Genomic DNA, 23,022 nt, shown 5'->3' on the forward strand with positions numbered 1-23,022 from the left:
TTGACTTTAACTGACACTAGAGAAAAACTGCCACTGTGTTAAGGAAGCTTGAGACTTTATCTGGTCATCCAGGCACTCATCCTGGCAACATACAAGAAAACCTCCATTTGTGTGTAGAGTATGCTGATTGTGACTGTAGGTTGTCAAATATAGCCTGCTGTTGATTCTTTCCAATCCTCCCACGTGTGTTTCAGCATATGCTGTGAGTATATGATGACCCAGCACAGTATCTCATGTCTCTGTATCTGTTATAGCTCACTAAAGAGAAACTTCTTTAGGTAAGTCCTAGCAATAAACCCAAATATCATGGAGTATATTATAGTTTCATAGTGGTAAAGAAATAATTTAAGATTTACACATTTTAAAAGAAAGATTGTCAAAATCTACTCACACTTTCACCATTTGTTTTTTGAAAATAAATGTGTATTTATTTCATTGGGGGGAGCACATAGCCTGCTTGTCCATGGAAACAAGAAGAAGATTCCTGGTATTATTTCTTAAGTAACTTAATCCTTTTAAAACTATTTTTATATTAATATATATATATACATATTATCTTTAGAAAAAAACCACCCTCAATTGTCTAGACTTGAATTCTTCCCCAATATCCACTAATGTACTATTCTAACTTCATAGGCTCACTTCTTTAATAGACACTCTGTCCATTCAGTGCTGTCTGTGTGTACATAGATGGGTGACCACCTACTAGAGCATGAATAGCCTGTCAGGGCAAGTATCTCTGAATAAACCGACTCTCACTCCTCCTGCAGTCAATCAAATACACCAACTTCTCAAATATTTTGTTTGGCCTCAACACGTATGCCTCTGGCTTTGCTGGGATTTGGATGCCTTGTTCTAGCACAAGAATTGTGTATATAGCCCCAGGTGTTGGGAGTTTATGTATGCAAATGTGCTGTAATGTTCAGCAAATACTGTTTCAGTGCACAAGTCTATCTCTTGCTCTTTTGAGATAACATTTAACACTGGAATGAATTTCACTGTTATCTAGGATAGCTGGCCAGCATGACTGCAAGGTCTCTCTGTCTCTAAACTTGAAGTTCCATGATTGCTTGCAAAGACTAATATGTCTGTTTTTAATATGGAATCTAGAAATAAACTACTGGGTGATCATAACTGTAAGTCAAGCACATGGATGACTGAGCACTCTCCCAGCCTTGTAATTTTTGAACTAGAAAGACCAACTGAATATAATGCAAAAAAGTTTCTCTGCTACTCACTACATGTAACTACCAATATTTCTTCCACCCTATCTCTGATTTGTCCTCTGAGATACTGTTCTAGTGTTAATTTTAGTTTTTGGATACAGAACTGAAATCGCAGGGAAGGGGAAGGTGTCTGTGCTGCTCCCTTGTGAACTACACACATGTATGGAACAAAGCAAGATGGATGCCTCACCTGTACATTCCTTCTGACACATTAACCAAGCCCTATCAAATTCCTTATCTACATTCATTCACTTACTCAATAATGTCCCACTTCGTTTCATATGTAAAACAGTGTTTTATATGAACAGGTTTCTACTGTTCAACAGGAATGCCATTCTTCATTGCATAGAGTTTGTCAATATAGTTAATGGGGGAAATTAATATAATTTGAAGTAATGTAATTAGGTCTTCAAAATTATAAAAACAGAAGCCAATTATAACTACTAGAATGAAATAATTATATAAAATAATTAATTGTAAGGATTATTTCACTCACCTTCCCCAGTATAATTTGTCCCATTGTATTACTGTTGACCATACCACTTTCCAGTGCACCCCACCTCTCCTGGCATGCCATTCCTGTCCCTCTTTTTGTCCTCTCACTCTGTCTTTCTGCTCTCTTGATTGCCTTTTTCTTTATTTCCATGTTCCCTGCACCCTTCTTTCACTGTTTTAGATTTTACAAATATGGCAATGAAAATCTCAAGGACTTCAGAAAGTAGCCTTCTCATTCAAAAATTTAAAAAAATATATAAAACCACAAATAAAAACGATTTGATCAAGGAAATCAGAAAAGACAGGCTCTTTGTGGAGGAAGGAGTTAGGTAAATGCAGGAGGGCAAAATAACAATAGAGATATCTGAAAAGTCATAAGTAATCAGACTATAAACTCTTTAACTAAAAACTATTATATATGAATATATGGATATATATATTTTAAGTGAACTTTTCTCATCTGATCTGGCATTGCTGCTTCCACCAAACAACCCCCAAAATAGGTATAAGAAGCCTCTTTTGAGTTGCCATTTAGGTCTGTCCAAGAGATTCCCAAAACATACAGCCTATTTCTAATGCCTGTGATTGGCCCCCAGAAGTGGAAAGTAAGTCACTATTACTGAAGACAACATACACTTCAGACACAGGCTCTGGTTCCCTGAGCTGAAACTGACCTAAATTTCTCCTCTCTGAGGTCTAGCTTTCATGATACCAGAAAACGCCATGCAAACTTTTAAAGGAAGGAAGCAATCAGCTGTGACACCTATGAGACATAACAACCACCAGATGGCACAATAAACCTAACAGTGCAGCTGTAGCATGCACACTTTAGCAGGAACCAAGAGCTCTTTAATTGTACTTAAAACAAGCTCAACTTGGAGAAATCGATACTCAGTACTGGGACTGCTGAGTACTAATAAATTCATTGTTCTTAGAGGGCAACCTATTAAAATTTTCAGCTTTAATAAACAAGCATAATCCCTAACATCAATTGACACGGTTTTCCCTATGCCTACATATATGTGTACTTTCAACCATTATGAAGGAAACTTCTCTGTGAACAGAGGGGGACCAATCAAAATAACCAGTCACATTATATACACCTAGAAAACATTACTCAACCTAAGACTAAGGGAACATTATGGTATAAATCTCAGAAAATTGTAAAATAAAAAGAAATATGGGGTTTTCTGTGAGTCTATGAATCCTAGGATGTTATATTTGAATGATCTTGTTGAGGGATATTCTCTTGAGAGATATGAATGAATGTGACCCAGGACAGAACAACAATTACAAAAACAATTGAGTTGAGTGATTTCTGTTACTGGATCATGGGTTACATAAAGAGAACTAGCTGCATTAAAGACGCTTACCAAACAGTGGGTAATGATTCTGGGAAGGTGCAGAAGAGGAGAATACTGCCATAACAGCAGGCAGCATCACTAAAGTCACCTTTCCCCAAACAATTGTTCACTGTTAATAATTGCTCAAAGTACGTTCATGAAACTTGCCAGTATCTGAATGAGGTCTGAATGCTATGAGCTTTCCTCCTCCTAACATGTATGAATGTCTCATTCAGAGGAAAAAACATTGAAAAGAAATATTCTTCATAGGTGATATAAGAAGCTACAAAAAGGCAAGAAAATCAATGGTCTTCTAGGTTTTTCTTTTTTTTTCTCTTCCAGGATCTTACCTCAAATTTAGCAAGAGACAAGGCAGTGAGAGTGTGCTGGTATGTTTTAGGACTGAATAAAGTAACTATGTATAGATCCCACAAACTTAATTTAGTTGTATACAAAACATAAACTCAGTTACTTTGGGGGAGATGACTATACTGCCAAAATGTGTCATTGACATAACTGTCAACCCTTTTATTTTGTGAATATATGCATGCATTTCCATCCATGAGTTCACGTTTCATGAGTAAAGAAATGGAGCTCCAGATATTACACTCTGCTCTACACTGATTAAACATGCACCAGTGTAATATCAATAATATAACACAATTTAATACTTTCTGGTTATATACTTCAATTAATAATGCATTGTTACAGTTATAAACTATGTTATCACCAATGATCACAATTTTGTGTTGTTTCTACATATATTTGAGTATCAACTTACCCTTTATTGTGAAATGATAATAGCATACTCACAATTGATGTCATTTCTCTGTCTCCTCAATCTTCCTCCACATGGTCCATCACCTCATCCATTCTTTGTGACTACTCTTGAGTGACGAGCTCCTTAAAGAAAGTCAGATACAACCTTTGATTTGCAGAAATGAGTCTCTTAATCCACAAACTCTTGAGTCTGTTCATAAAACCCATTGTATAACTCTTAGATACAGTATGGCCACCTGAATGCTTTTTTGTTGTAGAATATTATTTTAAGGTGTGTTACTTTTGTTTAGGTTGCATTTGTTGAACTCTGTGAAGCTGTGTTACTGTGCCAATCTAAAACACCTGATGGTCTAATAAATATGTGAAAAGCCAATACCAAGGCAGGAGAAAGGCTAGCGAGGCTGGCAGGCAGAGAAAATATATAGAAGGAGAAATCTGGGAGGGGGGATCAAAGAAGAAGCCAGAGAAATACGAGGACATCAGAGGCCAGCCACCCAGCTCCACAGCCAACCATGGAGTAAGAAGCAAAGTAAGTTATTCAGGAATAGAAAAGGAAAAGCCCAGAGACAAAAAATAGATGAGTAATTTAAGTTAAGGTAAGGATAGCTGGCAAAAAAACAAGTTAAGCTAAGTCCGGGCATTCATAATTAAGACTAAATCACCACATGTGATTTATTTGGGAGCTGGGTGGCAGGCCCCCCAAAAGAGCAAAAACAAACAACAACACTTTTATGCTTCCTCCAGTCCCACATTGAAAGAGAAGTGTCAGAGAAGGCTGTGGGCTGTGGGCAGTAATAAGGATTTGGTATCCCATCATGTAGATGAGCTCGTCTAGGTCTGCTCCATCATCCTAACTGTGCATTACTTGTCAGCGGGCTTCTCTCCCTGCTCTAAGATTTCAAGAGAAAAATATTTCAGTATTGTTTACTTTTGAGTGTCATATTTTTTCAGTTGATCAAACAGTCCTGACCTCATGTTCTTTCCTTGCTATGGATCCCAAGAAATGGAAACAACAGGACGATGAATAGACCAGAGGCCCTACAATGAGCTAATGATATTCTGATGATAAAATGAGCCTCCTGTAAGAAAACCACTCTTTCAAAGCACAGGCAGTCAGGAGTAAAATGGTCCACAAGCAAATACCCTCCATCAACTTTCATAATGAACCATTAGGTGAGAGACTGAGATAACTAACAAACATGATCAAGCCTAATATTGATGAATACTTCTATCCTTTATTTGTATGCATAGCACTTTCTGGCAACGTAAAGTCTAGTTAATAAGAATGAACTATCTACTTAGGTACAAACTCAATTTCTCCATGTTTGATGATGCAAGTTAGGTGTTATTTTTAGCAAAGAGCCTTTCTATCAGGTTGTGGATTGTAAATAATAGCTTTAGCAATAGTAAATCATGTTTCAGGTGGGGATGTATGGGAGCTCCTTAACCAGTGACCCATCAAGCTGGTTAATTTAACCCATTCCTAGAGGTTTACTTGGTGGCCTGTCTAGCTGGAGAATTGTTCCCTTTATATATGGCAATTGCCTTAAAATTACTATCATAAATAAACATATTTTGGGAAGCTTCTACATTAATAGAAATGAACAAAACTTTCAAAGTTGCAACCCACTTACAACTCCAACACTGATAAAGAGTGTGGAAAAAAGTCCCAGTCCTAATCTGGTACATATTTGCAATTTACATGTGTTGAGAATGAGAAAATCAGATTTCTCAAATGGAATCACCAAAAATATCAACTATAATAAAGGGATGGCTCCATGCTCAAGAGTAGTAGGCTAACAAAATGGAAACTGTGTTTTTGATCCTTTGCTGTTTGTTTTGTGTCTGTTTTGTTGTGGTATTTGATGTTTTGTTAGGTTTTCTGATTGTTTTCACTTTTTTAGGGAGAGAGAGAGAGAGAGAGAGAGAGAGAGAGAGAGAGAGAGAGAGAGAGAGAGAGAGAGAGAAGAGAGATAACATTAAATTGGGTGGGGAGGGAGATAGGGAGGATCAGGATGGAGTTGGGAAAGGGTAATATTTAATCAAAATATACTTTATGAAAATATTAATAAGGGGTGTTATTTATAATATACATGAACAAGTAAGATTCTATGCATGGAATATTTACTGAGAAAGAAGAAAGAAAATTCAGAGCAGCTGAATATGTGTGCTGGAGAGTTAACCTTGTAAGGAACTAGACAAAAGGAAACATATCTTCCCAACACTGGAAATAAGAACACTCCTGTAAATTTGACTGTGCCTAATACTGCCCTGTTCAATCTGTTCTGTGCAGGAGTAGTGATCACACAGATCACTTTGTCTTTGTTCATTACAGAAGCCAAAATACATCCTGATCTTGGAAACATAAATAATCCAAAAATGCTGTTAGGCCTAATAACATCTGCAAACTGTAAAGCATAACAAAATATAAAACTCAATGTAATTATTTACATAAGTAGTCAATGATCAAAGACAAATTTTGCAAAGCAATTGATTTTACAATACCATAAGCTGAGAGTAGCAGTCTCCAGTGTGACCTTCTTAGGATGCTGAGAGGAAGCATGGGGTCACTTGAGTTGCAACTTCACTGAGCAGCAGTCAGACTCTTTATCAGAAATACCTTTATCAGAAAAACACATTCCTTAAATGATAAACAGGGATAAATGAGTGTAAAAATACCTAAAGCTACCAACATGCAGTTAAAGTTATTAACAACACCAATGTATTTTAATGTCACAATTCATAGACTTTAAAGTCAGGGATTATCAAAGCTATTACAGACTAAGGGTATCCCCATCCAAAGACAAGGCATCTTCCTTTTTTTTCAAAGACAAAACTCATCTAAACTTCACAAGGAACTGCCATAATGTAGCTAATGTCAACACAATATTCAGATAATTAAAAGTCATGATGGAAAACGTGAACTTTTGATCTGTTTCAAAACTTATACAAATTAGTTTCAATAAAGACATTTGTATATGGTAAAATAGTTAAGAATAGATTAGTGAACACTAGGTCGATATGCTATCTTTTATTTTTGACAAGGAAGAACACCTACTTCTAGTTGGAAAAAAATAACATGAAATGTAAATAAAATCCAGATTTTCAAATATGGCCAGCAAATCTAAAATTATATGAAATTCCATCCAAATTTACACATAAGAATCTAACAATGGAAAATGAAAAGCAAAAACCCCTGCATTTACAATACCACCAGCTAGGTGTGGGGTCTGCATCTTCAGTGAAAGCGCCACAGGAGACAGGGGAGAAGCACCTCCTCAGGGCCTGAGTCAGAGATTGTCAGTGAGCAGTATAGTGAGACCCTGCATCAACATCATAAAAGGAAAGCAAATGTTTGGAAATAAATAGAGAGTAATTGTAAAATATGTACACTTAGGCAGTAAATCATTTGCATATTATTAGTAATATTATTATAATGTATAGCATGTCCCAAATTCCTTGACAAGAAATCTTAACATTATTATGAATACAGTATTTACAAGGAATGTAGAGACTGGGTGCAGTAGCTATCCAGGTTCCCATGCATGTAATTATTTTGTGCTAATGATCAAAATAATTGTAAAATTTATACAGAACATCAAGAAATCCAGTATCAATGAAATTATTCCAAAGTAAAAATAAAATCAAAACATTCAACATCAATGAAATTATTACTAAAGTAAAAATAAAATCAAAACATTCCACTCATATGTCCTTGTTTTTTTATATTGAAAATATTCTTCTCTCATACCATACATCCCGACCAGAGTTTCCTCTCTTCCCAGAATCCTTCCTCTCAATGTCTCCTGTTCCCCAGATCCAATCCCCCTCTGTTTTCCTTCATTTAAGAGCAGGGTTCCAAGACACAACAACCAAAGAGGACAAAACAATATATGACCAGACAAGGCAAAAGCCCCTCATATTGAAGTTGGACAAGGCTGCCTAATAGGAGAGAGGAGTCCCAAGAGCAGGCAAGAGGGTCAGAGACACACCTGCTCTCACTGTTAGGAATTCAACAAAAACACCAGCTAACGGCCATGACATACACTCAGACAACCAAGTGCAGACCCTTGAAGGCTCCAGGTTTGCCACTTGAGTTCTGGAAGCCCATATCAGACCTGATTACTGATTCAGTGGGCTGCATTCTCCTGGTGTCCTCCATCCTCTCTGACTCCTACAATCGTTTCTCATCCTCTTCTGTGGGGTTCCTAGAGCCTTAAGTGGAAGGAACCAATGGAAATCCCAAATTTAGAAACTTTCTCTGCATAACATCTGGCTGTGGGTCTCTGCACCCACACCCATATTTTGCCAGAGAAAGCCTCTCTGATGCCAACTGGACAAGGCATTGATCTGGTTTCAAAACGCATGACAGTGTGACCATACACACACACACACACACACACACACACACACACACACACATATATATATATATATATATATATATATATATATATATATATATATATAATTACTTGATATAAGTTGAGGGCTCAAAAGTATTATATACTAATTGTCACTAACTCATCTTACAAATTGTCAAAAGACATACTAGTAAATGTTTCCCAAAAGTTTTAGGACAACTGAATAACACAGGAAAATTTGATTTTTAACTCAAATAACAAACATAATTGATTTTTGTATTTAAGTATTTAGGGGTGTGTGTGTGTGTGTGTGTGTGTGTGTGTGTGTGTGTGTGTGTGTGTGTGTGTGTAAAAACAACTACTCAAAAAAGAAGGCATGAATTTGAATGTGAACAAGGATCAACTTTATAGGTTCCAGGAAGCTTCCATTGCACTAGATTTCCATACCACCCCTAAATGCCCACCTAATTCTGTTGTCTCTCTTTGTACTCTCTTCCTCCATTCCTCCCTCCCACAACTGATCACTCCTTTTCCCATCCACATTGACCCTAGCTAGCAAGGACTCCTAGTAATGAAGATGTGGAGCCTGAAACAATCAACTTCTGTAACCAGGCGAGGCTCCTAGTGGTGGGACTGGTACACCAACCCAGCCACAGAATTTATGACCATGGCCTGACCTGCCTGCATGGTGTGGTAGGGGAAAGGCAGCTCAGAGCTTCTGGGAGTGGCCGACCAATGACTGGTCTAACCTGAGGCCCACACCATGAGAGAGAGCCCATGTCCAACACTGCCTTCATTTTTGAGAAAAGAAATGAAAATGAGAAATGTGACTATGTTAAAATCTCAAAAACCTAAAAATAAAATAAAAATGTATCAATAATTTAAAGAGCAATCAAGCGCATATATCTTAAAATTAATCCCTGAAGCACTCTTAAAAGCAATAGTTCCTAAGTTGTGCAGCCATGGAAGTTACTATAAAGATAAACTTCCTCTATGTCCCCACTGGTGGATGGGACCACCTTGGTGTTTGCAAAGGCAGAAGCTGTGATGCTGTTTCATGATCCTGGACAAACGCAAATTTCCTAAGGATGCAGGAGAAGAGAAAAGATAAGAAGAAGCCTGGTCAAATGGATGGAACTAGATAATATCATCCTGAGTAAGGTAACCCAGACTCAGAAAGACAAACATGGTATGTACTAATTCATAAGTGGATAGTAGAAGTAAAGCAAAGGATAACCAGACTACAACCCATAGCCCCAGAGAAGCTAGGAAACAGGGAGGACCCTAAGAGGGATTCATAGATCACCTTGGGAAGGGGAAATAGATGAAATCTCCATGATTAAACTGGGATGGGGGGCAATAGAGGGTAGGGGATGGGGGATGAGAACATAAGGGAACAGGATGATTGATCTGGAATAGGAACAGAGTGGGAGAGCAATGAAAGAGATACCATGATAGAGGGAGACATCATGGGGATAGGGAGAAACCAGGTGCTTGGGAAGTTCCTAGGAATTCACAAGGATTACCTAGCAATAGTGGAGAGGGTGCCCAACTAGTTTACCCCAGTAATCAGATCAGTGAATATCCTGTCATCATAGAGCCTTCATCCAGTAATTGATGGAAGCAGGTACAGAGATCCACAGCCAAGCACCAGGCCGAGCTCCTAGAGTCCAGTCAAAGAGAGAGAGAAGAGGGACTCTATGAGCAAGGGCATCAAGATTGTGATGGGGAAACTTACAGAGACAACTAAACAAAACTAGTGGGAACTCATGAACTTTAGACCAACACCTGTGCAGCCTCCATGGGACTGGACTAGGCCCTCTGCATAAGCAAGACAGTTGGGTAGCTGACCTGCTTAAGGGGCCCCCTGGCACTAGGATCAGGATCCATCCCTTGTGCATGAGCTGGCTTTTTGGAGCACACTACCTATGGAGGTACAACTTACAAAGTGTTGATGCATGGGAAGGGGCTTGGACCTGCCTGAAACTGAATGCACCAGGCTCTGCTGACTCCCCATGGGAGGCATTACCTTGTCAGAAGAGGAAATGGGGGGTGGGTTTGGGGGAAGGTAGGGGGCAGAAGGAGAGAAGAGAGGGAGATCTGTGGTTGGTATATAAAATGAATCAAAAAATCTTAATTAAAAACTTATACATTCTAGGGGTTGGGGATTTAGTTTAATGGTAGAGTGCTTGCCTAGCAAGCCCAAGGTCCTGGGTTCAGTCCTCAGCTCAGGGAGAAAAAAATTATACATTCTAAAAAAAAAAAAAAAGAAAAAAGAAACTCATCATGAGGCCACATTATAGTTCTATTGACCTCCATGATGATCCATTTAAAATTTCCCTTTTACAGTTAAAGGCTTTCAACTCGTCCATCACTGGGCTCACTTTTTAATGCGATTTTTGACTATTTTCACTTGGAACACTGGACTCACTCCCATATTTTCCTACTGAAACACTCAATCAAATACTGGTCAGTGAGGACTGGTCTAATAGTAAAGGAACACATGTGAATCTAAACTACACCATTTTATGTCCACTTCCACAGAATTCCGTTTTTTAGCTTTCTCCATCAGAACAAATATTTACCTAGAATGTTGAATCTAGGTTTGTGCTCAGAATATTTTTATTACTTTATAAGGTTCCTTGAAAACTCACAATTTTCAAGGTCTGAGATTCTCTAGGAAAACAAGAAACAATACCTTGCAGACAAAAAATTCTAAATTACACATCAAGAAACATGAAGAGGAAACTGACTCTGCCAGCTCTGACTGGACCCAAAGAGCTTCCATCAGTAACTGATGGAAGCAGATGCAGAGATCCACAACCAAGCATCAGGTCAAGCTCCAGGAGTCCAGTCAAAGAGAGGGAAGAGGTGTTGTATGAGCAAGGGGGGTCAAGATTATGATGGTGAACTCTACAGAGACAACTGAACCAAGCTCAAAGGATCTCATGAACTTCAAACCGACTGCTGTAGAACCTGCATGGGACCAGACTGGCCCTCTGCATACAAGAGACAGTTGTGTAGCTGTGTCTGTTTGAAGGGCCTCTGGTAGTATGATCAGGGTCCATCCCTGGGGCATGCGCTGACTTTCTGGATCCCATTACCTGTGGTTGGACATCTTGCTCACCCTTGATGCAGAAGGGTGGGGCTTGGTCCTGCTTCAACTGAATGTACCAGGCTTAGCTGTCCCCCCATGGGAGAACATAACCTGTTGGAGGAGGGGATGAGGGATGGGTCGGGGGTAGAGGGAAGGTGGGAAGGGGGGAAGTGGGAGAAGAGATGAGAGGGGGATCTGTGGTTGGTATGTAAAATGAATTTTAAAAAAATTAAAATTACATATATTATAATACAATCCAAACCTTCCAATATAAAGAAAATATTATATAACATGGACAGGAAATGTGACCCAAATATGTAATTTAATTTAAAATGCATAGTTAATGTAAAAAAACAACTTTAATATAAGACTGGATAAAAACTCTATGATCCTTTTCAAGTATACAGAGAAAAACTTTGAAATTCCCTAAATGCCTTTATGATTTGAAGAAAAACACTCAAATACAAGTTACAAAAATGAAATTCCATATGCTTAAGTGTATGTAAAATATGTACATAATTTAAATCACCCACAATTTAAGCAATTTTAAAAATATATCAATGATACCCACTTCCAGAAAAGTGGAAATCTTTTTAGGAAATCTTTCCCATAAAATGGTTTCTTCTTCTTCTTCTTCTTCTTCTTCTTCTTCTTCTTCTTCTTCTTCTTCTTCTTCTTCTTCTTCTTCTTCTTCTCTCTCTCTCTCTCTCTCTCTCTCTCTCTCCCCTCTCTAAAATACACACACACACACACACACACACACACACACACACACACACACGCATTTTATTTATATATATTGAAAACAGAGACTCACCACTGGACAATATGGAGAGAGTGGAAAACTCAGTCTTAAATGAGATGTCTATTAGAATTCCACTTTGAGCTTGAGCTATGAGGAAGAGGAGGCAGAAAGAGTGTAAGTGCCAAAGGTGAAGAATGACTCCCATGGAAACAGCGTCTTCCAGACACAGTAGTGGTGACACACACATGAACTCACAGAACTTGTGGCAACATGCACAGGGCCTGCACAGGCTGAAGCTAGATAAGGTCCCAGCACTGAGAAGGGGATGTTAACACAGACACAGGCCCCCATCACTAACCAAGAGGCTATCGCTTGTAGACAGCTTCTTACAAGGAAAAATTAGGTTTTTTTTTCCAATGGAGTTTCACTGGGTATATCACCACACTTAAAGGGTGGGCCTTATGCCCAGAAGTATATGCCCAACACAAAATGAACTCAATGGAATTTTGTAGACGTTTTGTCTCATATTGGTTTTTTGGGGGGACTTTTTTTTATATTATTGGCCCTTTGCTTGTATATTACGGTTTCTAACTTTGTGCTTTATATATTTTGTTCTCTCTCTCTCTCCCCCCCCTCTGTCTGTCTGTCTGTCTGTCTCTCTCTCTCTGTCTTTCTTTTTCTCTCTGTTTATTCTTATGGGTTTTTATATTTTATTATAGTTTATTTGGTTTTCTGTGTTGTTATTGTTATTTTTTTGTTTTCTTGAGAGAAAGTGATATAAAGGACATGAAGACAGGTAAGTGGAAAGTGGAGGAGGATAGGGAGGATTTGGGGGAGGAGAAACTGATCAGAATATATTATATGAAAAAGTCTTACAATTAAAGAAATAATCTTTGTAGTCAAAACAGTAAAATTTAAACAAAGATACTTTACAAATAATACAAGTTAAGCAACCTTGAAATACAACTTATAGACTCCAGAGAGTGCAATGAACCAAAAACAGAGCTTAATTTTGGTATAACAATGCTTACCAATGGGAGATCGGGAATGGGGAGGAAATCCTGAGCATATGAGTAGTTAGCCTGTACACATTCCCTAAGGGGCGGGGTACACTCAGCACATTTGTCTCTTTACATCTTCCCTTCAGTTTGTTCATTGTACCTCTTGTGCATTTTAAGGACCATTAAGTGATAACATGAAAAGTAACAACCACCACAGAATGATAGACAACAAAAACTAAGAACATCAACAATCCCACAAAATCCCAAGTACACCACAACTAAGTAAAATGATAATCAATGAAGTAACAAATTTTAAAACCACACAGGTGAAAGCAAACTACTGCCGTGAATAGATTAAATGCTTTACCACTGTAAAGTTAAAAGAAGAATGTCTTACCTACATAAATAATTGCCTGAGCAGACATGTCTCCAAAGTAGTTTTATAAGGATACAAAAAGAGACTAAAAACAAATCAATATTTTTAGTTTTGGGGAAGCACAAATCTAAATACTTTTAAGACAGACTGAACAACTCTAAGGGGCATGCAACTAAGTGAAATAAACTTGTAAAATATCTTTCAAAAGAGCAATTGAGATACAATGGTCAAAATATCAAGTTTAGGACAATGTACAGTTAACTCTGTGTAAACAGTATTCTGAGGCTTTCTGATACTTTTTTGTTGTTTAGAATTTCATGTGTGGTTACTGTATTTACATCATGTGTACCCTTCCTCTGCCTCCCAACTCCTCTAATGCTCCACACACTCTCATAAAAACTCATGACATCCTCTACAGTTTTATAGAGGCTGAATATACTTAATAGTAATACCTGATCTCAAATATGTAATCTATGCACCACTCACTTGTTGCTCTGTTCTGGAATATAGATTAAGATCCATGAAGGAAGTTTTCTTGATGGCTCAGCTGGTCAGGTCCCCTTCAGGATTCTGCTGTGGCTTGGGGGTTTAATTCCATGTTGAACTGGAATGATTCACTTGAAAAAAAATCAGGAGAAATAGTTTATTTTAACAAACATTTTTTAGTTAGTTCCCATTACTAGGGAAGTCACAGTGGCAGGCAAGGGCTTGAGACAACTGATCTCATTGCATCCATGGCCAAGAAGCAGAGAGCTTGTCCATTTGTTTTCTACAGAGAGGAAGAAGGAGAGTATGGAGTTAGGTGGGCTAAAAGGTGAGGAGGGCTTTGTGGAAGTTGGGGGAGGGGAAACAATGATCAGAATATATTCAATGAAAAAATATTCTCAATATAAATAGCAGAGAGCAGTGAATGTATTTATACTGGTGCTCAGCCTGCCTTCATTTTTATATAATTTAGGGTCTCCTGCCCAGAGGATGTTCCTACCTACAATTAAGGTGGTTCTTCAAATATCAACTGACAAAACCAAGACAGGCCCTCACAGATAATTTCCAAAGGGCTTGCACCAAAATTATTTCAGATTCAGTCACGTTAATAATTAACACTGAAACATCATGATAAGCATACAGATGCATGTAATAGTTAATATAAAAATTATTTTTTAGAAAACACAATAATTTCCCTTTACAAACTTCTGAAAAGCAAAACATAGATTAAAGGTTTTCCTCAAGTCTTTAAATGATGCCAGTGTAACCTAATAACAAAACGCCACAAAGGTGGCAGAATATTAAAGACAAATATGACTTAAGAATACAGAACAGGGACCAGAGGTAAAGCTCAATAGTTAAGAGCTCTGTCTGCTCTTACAGAGAACCCAGGTTTGATTCCCAGACCCCACATGATAATTCACAAATGTCTATAACTCCAGGTCCAGGAGATCTCACACCATCTTCTGACCTCTGAAGGCACCAGACAGGTATTCAAAGACCTACATGCACATATTAAAAATAAGTTTTAAAATATGAAAGAAAACTTCTTCAAAAATATTATTTAAACAAAGACAACAAAAGAGGAGCAAGAGCAATCATAGGTGACTCACAAATATTCATTTACTATTTAAAAGATAGTTAATATGTTACACTATACACATGGAAAAATTATAAAAATTAAGTAGTTACCTATAAGGCAGAGGAAATATTTCACAAATCCAACACTTATTCACAATAAAATACTTGGAAAGTTAGAGAAAAGAATTTGTTAAACGAAATTAGTATCAGGAAACACACACACACACACAAACACACACACACACATACACACACACATACACACACACACACACACACACACACACACACACACACCATTATATCTTCAAAGGCTCAATTTTCCAGATCAAAAAAATAAACAGATGCGCACTCTCTGTATGTTTCTAACCAACTTTTGTTACAAGGCTACTCTCAGGTATATTAGGTGAGGAAATAATAAAAGGAATCATGTGTTTACCACAGCCCATTGATCAAGCCTAAACAAATCATAACACACCTATATGAAAATGACATAACTTTGTGGTTACAAAAATTCTAAGGAACACAAAACTCTTCTTAAAATATAAAAGGAGCCGGGTGGTGGTGGCACACACCTTTAATCCCAGCATTTGGAAGGAAGAGCCAGGCGAATCTCTGTGAGTTCCAAGCCAACATGGTCTATAGAGCAAGATCCAGGACAGGCACCAAAACTACACAGAAACACCCTGTCTCTGAAAAAAAAATTATATATATATATATATAATTTGTGGAGTTCACCAATGCTGCAGTGCAAATGATCAAAGTAAATGTTTTTCTACTGCATTTTTTTTCTAATGCATAAAGGCTGCATTTCTACACAAAATATGTTCCAAATATGAACCCAAAAAATAAATATATTAAAGGAAAATATGACAGGCTTGGTGATGTGCTCCTGGCCACAGCTCACTGAAGCCTAAATCAGAAAGATCACACAAGTTTAAGAGCCAGAGACCCGCCTGGGCAACACAGAGAGAACCTTTGAGAACACCCTGCTTCTAAATATAAATACTATTTAATGAAATTCTAAAATGCACAGACCATTGGCAAGGAAAGATTCTTAAACTAGGTCAGGACATACTTCTTTGCTGCTGTGTGTATTTTCATGGAGAGACATAAAGAGGGGTCTGTTTGGCCCAGATAGGACATGGATGATTGCCCAGAAATTAAGAAGGTCCTATAAAGTCCAGGCTGGTGAACCAATGGAAAGGTGATGTTTCCCAGAATGCATCTAATTATCAGAAGTCATGTATTACAAAGTGTCACTAGTTGGATCCTTCAGATATATTTTATTACTTATTTTTAATTAGGTGTAGTGGTGTTATGTGCACGTAAGTGATGGAGCCTTCTTATAAGTGTACTGCAAACTGAGGACATTATATCATTTCAATGGGAGGCCCGTCACTCCAGCTCTTAAGATTCTTTTGATAATCTACAAGACAGTGTCTGAAATTGTAGATTGAGGGTAGTGAGGTATATATACCACCATTCAAACCACTGGCAATAGATACAGCATTTGAGGTGGGGGGGGAAGGAGAAAGGTCACTGAACCTTGAGCAGGATGCCAGAGGCGATGTTTGGATTTCGGATAAAAATGAAAGCTGTTCTGGCCTTCTAGTTCTATAGGTCCATTCAGCTCTGAAGCCTACCATTACTTTCCTGTGTTTGGGGATGGGAATTATACCATTTTAATACAAAATGTTATATTTCGTTTTTGTTTTTCAAACAGATTTTCTCTGTATGGCCCTTGCTGTCATAGAATTCACTCTGTAGACCAGGCTGGCTACATACTTGAGAGATCTGCTGCCTCTGTCTCCCAAGTGTTAAGATTAAAGGCATGCACCAACACCACCCCATGGTTAGATTTTTAAGAATGTAGATTATGGGTATTGAGATCAGTTCTACAATGCTTTTGCACCAAGCACATTACTTACTATCCAAGCTGTTTATCCAGTTCAGTTTCTTTCACTTCTAACCTTGAGCAACTTAATAAATCTTTTTTTTTTTGGGGGGGGGGGTTTCGAGACAGGGTTTCTCTGTGTAGCTTTGCGCCTTTCCTGGAACTCACTTGGTAGCCCAGGCTGACCTCGAACTCACAGAGATCCGTCTGGCTCTGCCTCCCGAGTGCTGGGATTAAAGGCGTGCGCCACCACCGCCCGGCAATAAATCATTTTAATAAAGAATATGATTCTATGCATTTCATTTTAATGTTAAGAAATTTCACTTCAGGACTTATCTTAAAGATTAAGAAATATGTATTTTAGGTTTTTTTCTTAATTACATTTTATTTAGTGCGTGCATCGCATGTGCGAACGTGCTATATTGTGTGCATAGAAGTAAGAGAAGAGCTTGCACAAGTCAGTTTCTTCTACCATGTAAATTTTGGGAAACTGGGCTATCAGGCTTGGCAGCAATAGCCTAGAGGTTGGGTCCTCAGCCTTGGCTGTTCCACATCTTCATTTCTGGCCCAGATAAACTAGGGGTGATCCATGTATGGCTTTGAGCCAACAAACCACTTAGAAAGTTAGTACACAAATGCAAATATTTAAAACAACTGGCAGTAAGTCTAATGTGGTTTGTCCCAACATACAGAAAACAATGACAATCAATGGAAATGTGGTTATATAATAAAAGACTGTGACATTCGGTTAGGGGTTCACGTGACTGTTCACTTTCTTGTTTGCATAAACATACTACAGTTAAGTAAAGTGTTGACATGACAGGAAGGTGAAGGCCGTATAAAACCCTCTGAACTGTCCTGAAATTTGCTTAATTAGAAAATAACTTCCAAGTAACATTTTAACCTATATTTTAAAAAACTAAGCATGGGGCAGTGGTGGTGCATGCCTTTAATCCTAACACTTGGGAGACAGAAGCGACAGATCTCTTTAGTTTCTTGCCAGCCTGGTCTACAGAGTAAATTCTAAGACAGCCAGGGCTACACAGAAAAACCCTGTTTGAAAAACATAAACAACAACAACAAAAGCGTAGAGATGCATGCTTATAATTTACAAAATTGGGAAGTCAAGACAGTCATAACCCTGGTGCTCCCTGGTCAGTCAGTCAGCCTAATCTGTGAGACTCGGGTCCCAGTGAGAGACTCTGTGTCAGAAACAAAAAACAACACAACAAAACAAAAACAACCAATGTGGCTATATCTAATGAAATGACTCAAAGGTTAGGGGCACTGGCTGCTGTTCCAGAGGACCTGGGTTCACTTCCCAGCAACCACACAGTAGCTCACAACCATCAGTGACTCCATTTCTGGGACATCCAGTGCTCTCTTCTGGCCTTAGCAGGTACCAGGCACAGAGTGTTGCACAGATATAAAAATAGGCAAAATAGGCATATGCATGCATGGTGGTGGTGGAACAAGCATTTAATCCCAGCACTCAGGAGGCAGAGGCAGGCCGATCTCGGTGAGTTCAAGGCCAGCGTGGGCTATAGAGTGAGTTCCAGGAAAGGCTCCAAAACTACATAGAGAAACCCTGTCCCATCACTTCTCGTCCTTTTGCAAAGATCAAGTGAGAAACCCTGTCTTAAAAACAACAAAAAATAGCTATACGCACAAAATAAAAACAATTAAATTTAAAATAAAAACCAAGGAGGCTGTCTTTTGAAAAACACCACCACAGGTTAATCTCCAGTGCCCCCTGGCACATAAACACATGTTGTTCATGAAGACAAACACATACGCACACACAAAAATAAAACCTTACCACAAAAAAAGAAAAGAAATGAAACCAAGATGCCAAGACAGCATTCTTACTGTATTTTGTACTGAAGCTTGCCATAAGAGCAATCCATGAGCAAAATAAATATTATGTATGCTTATTTCTAATATGTCTTTTCCACATTACATTTAAGATAAATTGCATCTCTTTGCAAAGGACATAATCTTCTGAATTGAAAAAAATCTAGGGGCCGGAAGATGGCTCAGCAGCTACAAGCGCTTGACACTCTTGCAGAGGAACCAACTTCCAGTCCCAGTACCCACATCAGACAGCTTAAAACTAGGTATAACCCTATCTCCAGGTGATCAGATCCCCTCTTCTGACTCTGTCATAATGCCACTCATGTACACATACCCACATGTGATTACACAAACATACAGGTAATCGAGAAGCAACCAAAAAGAGAGAGAAAGAGAAAAATAAAAGACCACATCCACAAAACAATATGATTATAAATAAACATGAGTTCATTGGAGTATCGGTATATGTGATAACATCAAATTTCAACTGTATTTTACAGACAAAAATTAACCACTGAAAAACGAAACTCAGATAAGAATTACATTTACCACACTATCATGGAGGTCTGTGTCTACAGCACACGCTGCAGTAGGATGGGAGGAGCCTTTCCAAAGTGCATGAGCCTGAGAACAGCAGCATCAACACAATGAGTTGTCCTCTTTTGCTTTGTGTTTTGTTTTAAAAAGCAATAATAACAAACAAAATAACATTAAAAAATAAAATATTTAGAAATATATATGCTTTCAAAGAAAGGAATGCATTGGAAGGTGGAGAGACAAGAAAGCAGAAAAATAAAAGAAATAAACAAAATAAATAATTATATAGGCTAAGTGCACTTACATTTATTTACATTTTGCAGAATAAAAATTAGAACAGGACTATACAAATTTTAAAATTCCCCAGGTTCATTGATTATAAGGCTAAATATTGTTAAGATAACATAAATTTCCTGGGCAATTAGAGATTAAGTAAAGGCACAGTCTACACCCTAGATAATTTACTATTGTCATCGAAATGAACAACACAGTGCTTAAATTTCTATGGAAATGCAAGCAGCTACCCTGTGTACTCAAAACATTCCTGAAAACCAATGAAAAGTGGACTACTTGACACATACTCCTTCCTTTCAAAACTTATGACAAATTGATAGTGGTTAAAACATTTTGATACTGTTTATGGTTAGATTTGCAGATTAGTGAAAAAATTCAGCATTCAAAATTAATCCTTCTATTTCTAATCAACTGATATGTTGTTGGGGGATGCGCAGCAGACAAATGAACTTATCCCACATAGCTTCTGTATAAATACCTGACAGGATGGCACATACTTGCTAGCTGTGTCTCTTCATGTCCTCCCCTTTATTACTTCACTTCTCCTGTATTCTTCCTGCAGTGGATTATAAATTGAAATAAAGTATTAACACCTAAAATACCAACAACAAAACAAACAAAAATGTTAATAGAAACAAAATGTAGAGTGAAAAGGGAAAATACAGCTCAATCCATGGAGCAAAGAATGATCTTTAAATAGCTGACATGGATGTATTTTCCAAAATAAATAAAATACACTGCAACTCTAAAGTTAAAAGATAAATATCTTAATGAAAAATAAGTATTTAAATAGACATTTCTCCATAGTAGTTAGAGGAATATTGTAATAGCATATTAAAACTTATCAATACTTCTCATTCTTAGGCAATCACATGTAAAAATAGCCATGAAATGCACTTTATAATTCAAGAGGCATAGTATTAAACAAAACAATCAAGAATCAAATTTGAGCCGGGCAGTGGTGGTCATGCCTTTAATCCCAGCACTCGGGAGGCAGAGCTAGGTGGATCTCTGTGAGTTCAAGGCCAGCCTGGACTACAGAATGAGTTCCAGGAAAGGCACAAAACTACACAGAGAAAACCTGTCTTAAAAAAAAAAAACAAAATAAAATAAAAAAAAAGAATCAAATTTGAAAAAAAATCAAAATACTGCATAAACTCGTTTATGCAACACTGTGAAAAAGGTAAGGAGGTAATAAACTAATAAAATTATCAATAGCTACAATGTGCATGGGTCTCAGGAAGGCTGAATAGGTGAGATGAACATAATTTTTATATGGCTCTGAAAATAATTTGTATGCCTACCCTCTCTATAAATTAAACAGTAAGTTGGATTTTCCTACATAAAAATATGGGCAAAACAGTATAACTCTTTTATGTCTATATGAAATATCCCTTATTTCTGTAAATAGTGGGGAAACAGGATCTGACCCAGGTAGCTTAGAAAATAAGTGGAGATTCCACCCCCAAATGAAAAGGGAATTGTCTGAGAACACTGTGTTTAGTTGGTAACATTGCTTCCTTGGTATGAACTTCTGATTTGGCAACCACTTTGCAAGTATCTTTGGGTTGATTTCTCAAATCAATGAATATAGGGGTTATGTATGATGAAAGGAATTAGATAGACTGTTCATATACTACTGGATTTGATCATACCTGCAGTCACATTTTTACATGGTTGTGGGCATATTTATACTTGGTATAAAATTTTTCTTCTCTAATAAAATCTTCAATGAAAGAAAGTGGAAATCTGTAAAGAAATGATGGATTTTAGGCTTTGGCAGAGAACAAACACAATTAGCATAGGTCCCCTTGTAGCATCAAAAGTTTAAACAAAATCTAAATGCTAGAATGCAGGTTAGAAAAGGAAGAACATCTAAATTAGTATCTGATTTCTCCATCCTATGAAATCCAAAAGGAAAGATCCAATAAAATACAACTAAGGCATGCAGGTAGAGAAAGTTATAACATTTTAAAGATTGCCCAAAAAGGTAGATCACCTGTTCAGCTATCCCCCTTCCCTTAACTCCTCCAACAAACCATTTTCTGGTTTCTACCAGAACTCTAAGCCAAACACACAAATCTAAAGATTCAAAGCTAAAACCCACATATTAGAGAGAACGTGTGCTGTTTTTCTCTGTGAGCCTGGCCATTGATGGCTGCCAGAGGTATAGGAGAGTAAGTTTTCTTTAGGAGTGTGGCTAGGGGTCGCTTTCCCAAGCTTTCATGGATGGCTCAACATCCATCTGCATACAAGGAGCACTCACCTGACTCAGTAGGTTGTTAGGGGGGAAAAGACAAGAATTGGGAGGGGCACATTGAGGGGTAGGGGGAGTTTGGGGATAGATATGATCAAAATACACTGTATACACAAATGAACTTCTCAAGAAATAATTTAAACAGCACATTTTAGAAACCAAACAAATTAAACAAATACAATGTAGTTTTTCAGAGGAATACTGTTAGTTTAATATTTTGCGTAACAGAAACATGCAACAATAAAAAGATACACACCAATCCCCAAGCACAACCTTTGCTTTAGGCCATGCGAAAATGGATCCCTTAAAAAATAGCTAGATACTATTATTTAGCAATGATGAAATAAAAATATACCAGTATTTGGCAATTCCCTTTGTTTGCTAAATTATTTAAGAATAATCGAACAATAAAAACGCAGTTCCTCACAGTATTGCTTGTTAGGCATACAGGGGACATATAGAAAAAGAAAAAGGCTAAATTTCATGTTATGATTTTGAGGCACATGGTAAAATCACGAAGATGCTTTGAGTACAAAGCAAGACGCAGACAAGGGAGAATCTCTACCTATGCTAAGAACCCGGAGAAGACTGCCCACAGCGCGGTGCCTTTCCACCCACGCTCTTACAATGAACCCCTCTCCAGACTCTGGATGCCCATCCCGGGTCGCAGTCCACAGACCTCAAAGCTTACCCCCTGCCAAGGTTTTCATCCTGAGGAGAGGCCTGCCTGGTCGGTGATGGACCCTCCATTTCATTCTCTGCGCAGCTGCGGACCCTGCCCCTCCGCAGCTTCCTAGCAGGCTGTTCGCAGCCTCCACCTAGTGGACACTAGGTGGCAATGTAAGGTGTCAGTCTGAATTTCTGATCTAGAGAATTCACCTAAACCTGAAAATATAAGCAAACTGACATTAACCTATTGTTCTTGTAGAGTGGAGTCACCAAAAACAGCGAAAGGGAGAGAAAGGTGGACAAAAGCAAGCACGTTCCCCAAGCCTGCTAGCCCGTGTGCCTAGCAGTCCTTTTAATGAAACGCATCCCCTGCCTACACCCAGCCCTCCAGGAAATAGCGTAACAAACAGCTTTCTGTGCTTTTCTCACAGACAGACTTCTTGAGTTAGAGGATATTTTAAGAAACAACCCCAATGATAAATAAATTTCAAAATTCATCGTCACAAGAAGCAATTCTGGGA

At 37.9% G+C, this 23,022-nt stretch overlaps 1 long non-coding RNA gene across 3 annotated transcripts in view; it reads right to left on the reverse strand.

Moving 5' to 3' along the window:
* Positions 1–22,632, reverse strand: part of LOC143267172 (uncharacterized) — a 53,342-nt gene extending 30,710 nt beyond the window's left edge. For 2 of the 3 annotated variants that reach the window (XR_013042083.1, XR_013042079.1), the window contains exons 1-11: positions 22,524–22,632; positions 21,231–21,324; positions 20,054–20,131; positions 13,914–14,044; positions 13,449–13,512; positions 12,123–12,197; positions 11,313–11,416; positions 9,735–9,871; positions 7,056–7,167; positions 6,350–6,464; positions 3,878–3,967 (exon numbers count right to left, since the gene is read on the reverse strand). This is a non-coding gene — a long non-coding RNA (uncharacterized LOC143267172). The remainder of the gene's footprint in view (positions 1–3,877; positions 3,968–6,349; positions 6,465–7,055; positions 7,168–9,734; positions 9,872–11,312; positions 11,417–12,122; positions 12,198–13,448; positions 13,513–13,913; positions 14,045–20,053; positions 20,132–21,230; positions 21,325–22,523) is intronic. The other variant, XR_013042090.1, reaches the window with a different exon arrangement.
* Positions 22,633–23,022: the final 390 nt, after the last annotated feature.

Source organism: Peromyscus maniculatus, chromosome 1, assembly GCF_049852395.1.
Source record: "Peromyscus maniculatus bairdii isolate BWxNUB_F1_BW_parent chromosome 1, HU_Pman_BW_mat_3.1, whole genome shotgun sequence".
Lineage (NCBI taxonomy): Eukaryota > Metazoa > Chordata > Mammalia > Rodentia > Cricetidae > Peromyscus > Peromyscus maniculatus.